At 40.3% G+C, this 6,902-nt stretch overlaps 1 non-coding gene across 1 annotated transcript; it reads left to right on the top strand.

The window, feature by feature from the left end:
• Positions 1–4,962: 4,962 nt before the first annotated feature.
• On the top strand, positions 4,963–5,070 carry LOC112798607 (small nucleolar RNA R71). Its single transcript, XR_003200212.1, has one exon. It is a non-coding gene; the product is annotated as a small nucleolar RNA R71 (small nucleolar RNA).
• The last annotated feature ends 1,832 nt before the right edge of the window (positions 5,071–6,902 follow it).

Here is a 6,902-nt window from a genome sequence, read left to right as displayed (position 1 = left end):
TTGGTGTGTGCTTGGGCTGAGCAATGAAGCATTTTCGTGCAGAGACTTCTCTTGGAGTTAAACGCCAGCTTTTATGCCAGTTTGGGCGTTTAACTCCCATTTTGGTGCCAGTTCCAGCGTTTAACGCTGGAATTCTTGAGGGTGACTTTGAACGCCGGTTTGGGCCATCAAATCTTGGGCAAAGTATGGACTATGATATATTGCTGGAAAGCCCAGGATGTCTACTTTCCAACGCCGTTAAGAGCGCGCCAATTGGGCTTCTGTAGCTCCAGAAAATCTACTTCGAGTGCAGGGAGGTCAGAATCCAACAGCATCTGCAGTCCTTTTCAGTCTCTGAATCAGATTTTTGCTCAGGTCCCTCAATTTCAGCCAGAAAATACCTGAAATCACAGAAAAACACACAAACTCATAGTAAAGTCCAGAAAAGTGAATTTTAACTAAAAACTAATAAAAATATACTAAAAACTAACTAGATCATACTAAAAACATACTAAAAACAATGCCAAAAAGCGTACAAATTATCCGCTCATCACAACACCAAACTTAAATTGTTGCTTGTCCTCAAGCAACTGAAAATCAAATAAGATAAAAAGAAGAGAATATGCAATGAATTCCAAAAACATCTATGAAGATCAGTATTAATTAGATGAGCGGGGCTTTTAGCTTTTTGCCTCTGAACAGTTTTGGCATCTCACTCTATCCTTTGAAATTCAGAATGGTTGGCTTCTTTAGGAACTTAGAATCCAGATAGTGTTATTGATTCTCCTAGTAGAGTATGATGATTCTTGAACATAGCTACTTTATTGAGTCTTGGCTGTGGCCCAAAGCACTCTGTCTTCCAGTATTACCACCGGATACATACATGCCACAGACACATAATTGGGTGAACCTTTTCAGATTGTGACTCAGCCTTGCTAGAGTCCCCAATTAGAGGTGTCCATGGTTCTTAAGCACACTCTTTTTGCCTTGGATCACAACTTTATTATTTTTTTTCGTTTTTCTTCTTTTTTTTCTTTTTTTTTTGAATAGAAATGCTTTTCTTGCTTCAAGAATCATTTTAATGATTTTTCAGATCCTCAGTAACATGTCTCCTTTTTCATCATTCTTTCAAGAGCCAGCATTCATGAACCACAAATTCAAGATACATATGCACTGTTTAAGCATACATTCAGAAGACAAAAGTAATGCCACCACATCAAAATAATTAAACTGTTATAAAATTCAAAATTCATGCAATTCTTCCTTTTTCAATTAAGCACATTTTTATTCAAGAAAGGTGATGGATTCATAGGACATTCATAACTTTAAGGCATAGACACTAAGACACTAATGATCACAAGACACAAACATAGATAAACATAAACACTAAAATTCAAAAAAACAGAAGAATAAAGAACAAGGAAATCAAGGAACGGGTCCACCTTAGTGATGGCGGCTCTTTCTTCCTCTTGAAGACCCTATGGAGTGCTTGAGCTCCTCAATGTCTCTTCCTTGTCTTTGTTGCTCCTCCCTCATGATTCTTTGATCTTCTCTAATTTCATGGAGGATGATGGAGTGTTCTTGATGCTCCATCCTCTTCTTAGTGATGGGCTTGTCCTCATCAATGGGGATGTCTCCCTCTATGTCAACTCCAACTGAATAACAGAGGTGACAAATGAGATGAGGAAAGGCTAACCTTGCCAAGGTAGAGGACTTGTCCGCCACCTTATAAAGTTCTTGAGCTATAACCTCATGAACCTCTATTCCTTCTCCAATCATGATGCTATGAATCATGATAGCCCGGTCTATGGTAACTTCGGACCGGTTGCTAGTGGGAATGATTGAGCGTTGGATAAACTCCAACCATCCTCTAGCCACGGGTTTGAGGTCATGCCTTCTCAATTGAACCGGCTTTCCTCTTGAATCTCTCTTCCATTGGGCACCCTCTTCACATATGACTGTGAGGACTTGGTCCAACCTTTGATCAAAGTTGACCCTTCTAGTGTAAGGATGTTCATCTCCTTGCATCATGGGCAAATTGAATGCCAACCTTACACTTTCCGGACTAAAATCCAAGTATTTCCCCCGAACCATAGTAAGATAATTCTTTGGATCCGGGTTCACACTTTGATCATGGTTCTTGGTGATCCATGCATTGGCATAGAACTCTTGAACCATCAAGATTCCGACTTGTTGAATGGGGTTGGTAAGAACTTCCTAACCTCTTCTTCGGATCTCATGTTGGATCTCCGGATATTCACTCTTTTTGAGTGAAAAAGGGACCTCGGGGATCACCTTCTTCAAGGCCACAACTTCATAGAAGTGGTCTTGATGCACCCTTGAGATGAATCTCTCCATCTCCCATGACTCGGAGGTGGAAGCTTTTGCCTTCCCTTTCCTCTTTCTAGAGGTTTCTCTGGCCTTGGATGCCATAAATGGTTATGGAAAAACAAAAAGCAATGCTTTTACCACACCAAACTTAAAATGTTTGCTCGTCCTCGAGCAAAAGTAGGAAAAGGAGAGGAGAAGAAGAAGAAATGAGGAGAAAGGGAATGGCTTTGTGTTTGGCCAAAGGGGAGAGAAATGGTGTGTAGGTTGTGTGGAAAGGAAGGAGTGAAGGAGGGTTTATATAGGAGAGGGGGAAGGGTAGGGTTCGGTCATTTGAGGGTGGGTTTGGGTGGAAAAGTGGTTTGAATTTGAATGGTGGGGTAGGTAGAGTTTTATGAAGGATGGATGTGAGTGGTGAAGACAAAGATGGGATTTGATAGGTGAAGGGTTTTTGGGGAAGAGGTGTTGAGGTGATTGGTGAATGGGTGAAGAAGAAGAGAGAGAGTGGTGGGGTAGGTGGGGATCCTGTGGGGTCCACAGATCCTGAGGTGTCAAGGAAAAGTCATCCCTGCACCAAATGGCAAGCAAAATCTCGTTTTGTGCCAATTCTGGCGTTAAACACCGGGCTGGTGCCCATTTCTGGCGTTTAACGCCAGCTTCTTGCCCTTTTCTGGCGTTTAACGCCAGTCTGGTGCCCCTTTCTGACGTTAAACGCCCAGAATGGTGCCAGACTGGGCGTTAAACGCCCAACAGCTAGCCTCACTGGCGTTTAAACGCCAGTGGGTTCTTCCTCCAGGGTGTGCTATTTTTCTTCCTGTTTTTCATTGATTTTGTGACTTCTTATGATCATCAACCTACAAAAAAAGATAAAATAACAAAAGAAAATAGATAAAATATAACATTGGGTTGCCTCCCAACAAGCGCTTCTTTAATGTCAGTAGCTTGACAGAGGACTTTCATGGAGCCCCACAGATACTCAGAGCCATGTTGGAACCTCCCAACACCAAACTTAGAGTTTGAATGTGGGGGTTCAACACCAAACTTAGAGTTTGGTTGTGGCCTCCCAACACCAAACTTAGAGTTTGACTATGGGGGCTCTGTTTGGCTCTGCTTTGAGAGAAGCTCTTCATGCTTCCTCTCCATGATGACAGAGGGATATCCTTGGGCCTTAAACACCAAGGATTCTTCATTCACTTGAATGATCAACTCTCCTCTATCAACATCAATCACAGCCCTTGCTGTGGCTAGGAAGGGTCTGCCAAGGATGATGGATTCATCCATGCACTTCCCAGTCTCTAGGACTATGAAATCAGTAGGGATGTAATGGTCTTCAACTTTAACCAGAACATCCTCTACAAGTCCATGGGCTTGTTTTCTTGAGTTGTCTGCCATCTCTAGTGAGATTTTTGCAGCTTGTACCTCAGAGATCCCTAACTTCTCCATTACATAGAGAGGCATGAGGTTTACACTTGACCCTAAGTCACACAAGGCCTTCTTGAAGGTCATGGTGCCTATGGTACAAGGTATTGAAAACTTCCCAGGATCCTGTCTCTTTTGAGGCAGTTTCTGCCTAGACAAGTCATCCAGTTCTTTGGTGAGCAAAGGGGGTTCATCCTCCCAAGTCTCATTTCCAAATAACTTGTCATTTAGCTTCATGATTGCTCCAAGGTATTTAGCAACTTGCTCTTCAGTGACATACTCATCCTCTTCAGAGGAAGAATATTCATCAGAGCTCATGAATGGCAGAAGTAAGTCCAATGGAATCTCTATGGTCTCAGTTTGAGCCTCAGATTCCCATGGTTCCTCATTGGGGAACTCATTGGAGGCCAGTGGACGCCCAGTGAGGCCTTCCTCAGTGGCGTTCACTGCCTCTTCTTCCTCCCAAAATTCGGCCATGTTGATGGCCTTGCACTCTCCTTTTGGATTTTCTTCTGTATTGCTTGGAAGAGTACTAGGAGGGAGTTCAGTAATTTTCTTGCTCAGCTGACCCACTTGTGCCTCCAAATTTCTAATGGAGGACCTTGTTTCAGTCATGAAACTTTGAGTGGTTTTGATCAGATCAGAGACCATGGTTGCTAAGTCAGAGTTATTCTGCTTAGAACTCTCTGTCTGTTGCTGAGAAGATGATGGAAAAGGCTTGCTATTGCTAAACCTGTTTCTTCCACCATTATTATTGTTGAAACCTTGTTGGGGTCTCTGTTGATCCTTCCATGAAAAATTTGGATGATTTCTCCATGAAGGATTATAGGTGTTTCCATAGGGTTCTCCCATGTAATTCACCTCTTCCATTGAAGGGTTCTCAGGATCATAGGCTTCTTCCTCAGATGAAGCCTCCTTAGTACTGCTTGGTGCATTTTGCATTCCAGACAGACTTTGAGAAATCATATTGACTTGTTGAGTCAATATTTTATTCTGAGCCAATATGGCATTCAGAGTGTCAATCTCAAGAACTCCTTTCTTCTGACTAGTCCCATTGCTCACAGGATTCCTTTCAGAAGTGTACATGAATTGGTTATTTGCAACCATTTCAATCAGTTCTTGAGCTTCAGTAGGCGTCTTCTTCAGATGAAGAGATCCTCCTGCAGAGCTATCCAAAGACATCTTGGGTAGTTCAGAGAGACCATCATAGAAAATACCTATGATGCTCCATTCAGAAAGCATATCAGAGGGACACTTTCTGATTAATTGTTTGTATCTTTCCCAAGCTTCATAGAGGGATTCTCCTTCCTTCTGTCTGAAGGTTTGGACTTCCACTCTAAGCTTACTCAATTTTTGAGGTGGAAAGAACTTTGCCAAGAAGGCATTGACTAGCTTTTCCCAAGAGTCCAGGCTTTCTTTAGGTTGTGAGTCCAACCATGTTCTAGCTCTGTCTCTTACAGCAAAAGGGAATAGCATAAGTTTGTAGACCTCAGGGTCAACCCCATTAGTCTTGACAGTGTCACAGATTTGCAAGAATTCAGCTAAAAACTGATGAGGATCTTCCAATGGAAGTCCATGAAACTTGCAATTCTGTTGCATTAGAGAAACTAATTGAGGCTTAAGCTCAAAGTTGTTTGCTCCAATGGCAGGGATAGAGATGCTTCTCCCATAGAAGTCGGGAGTAGGTGCAGCAAAGTCACCCAGCACCTTCCTTGCATTGTTGGCATTGTTGTTTTCGGCTGCCATGTGTTCTTCTTCTTTGAAGAATTCGGTCAGGTCCTCTAAAGAGAGTTGTGCTTTGGCTTCTCTTAGCTTTCTCTTCAAGGTCCTTTCAGGTTCAGGGTCAGCCTCAACAAGAATGCTTTTGTCTTTGCTCCTGCTCATAAGAAAGAGAAGAGAACAAGAAAATGTGGAATCCTCTATGTCACAGTATAGAGATTCCTTGAAATGTCAGAGGAAAAGAAGAGTAGAAGACAGAAGTAGAAAATTCGAACTTATCAAAGAAGATGGAGTTCGAATTTTGCATTAAGGGATAGTGTTAGTCCATAAATAGAAGGACGTGAGAAGGAGGGAAGTAATTTTCGAAAATTAAGTAAAAGATTTTGAAAACATTTTTGAAAACACTACTTGATTTTCGAAAATGAAAGTGGAAAAGAAATCAAGTGATTTTCGAAAAAGATTTTGAAATTAGAAATCAAAGAGATTTGATTGAAAATTATTTTGAAAAAAGATGTGGTTAAGAAGATATGATTGGTTTTAAAAAAAATGTGATTGAGAATATATGATTTGAAAAACATTTTAAAAAGATTTGATTTTGAAAATAAAAAAACCTGGCTAACAAGAAAAGATATGATTCAAACATTAAACCTTCCTCAACAGAAAAGGCAACATACTTGAAATGTTGAATCAAATCATTAATTGATAGCAAGTATTTTTAAAAATGGAAAGAAATTGATTTTGAAAAAGATTTGATTGAAAAATTGATTTGAAAAAGATATGATTTTAAAAAGATTTTGAAAACCTAAAAAAAATTGTTTTGAAAACAAAATCTTCCCCCTTGTGCCATCCTGGCGTTAAACGCCCAGAATGGTGCACATTCTGGCGTTTAACGCCCAAAACTATACCCTTTTGGGCGTTAAACGCCCAACCAGGTACCCTGGCTGGCGTTTAAACGGCAGTCTGTCCTTCTTCACTGGGCGTTTTTGAACGCCCAGCTTTTCTGTGTAATTCCTCTGCTGTATGTTCTGAATCTTCAATTCTCTGTATTATTGACTTGAGAAGACACAAATTAAAAAATATTTTTGGATTTTTAATGATAAGAACAAACCAAAATGCAACAAAGAATCAAATAACAATGCATGCAAGACATCAAACTTAGCAGTTTGTATACTACTGACACTAACAAAATGAGAATGCATATGAGACACACAAAACACTCAAGTCAATAGAATTCAAAGATCAGAGCAAGAAATCATCAAGAATTACTTGAAGATCCTTAAGGACACATGAATGGATGCATGCAATTGACACCAAACTTAAGATGAGACACTAGACTCAAACAAGAAATTTTTGGATTTTATGATTTTTTTGATTTTTTTGTGTTTTTCGAAAATTAAGTGGAAAAAGATATCAAAATTCTTAATGAGAATTCCAGGAATCAGTGCAATGCTAGTCTA

The sequence above is a fragment of the Arachis hypogaea genome, chromosome 4, assembly GCF_003086295.3.
Source record: "Arachis hypogaea cultivar Tifrunner chromosome 4, arahy.Tifrunner.gnm2.J5K5, whole genome shotgun sequence".
In the NCBI taxonomy this organism is placed as follows: domain Eukaryota; kingdom Viridiplantae; phylum Streptophyta; class Magnoliopsida; order Fabales; family Fabaceae; genus Arachis; species Arachis hypogaea.
Note: the sequence above shows the minus strand (reverse complement) of the source record. Positions and strands in the feature narration are given on the sequence as shown.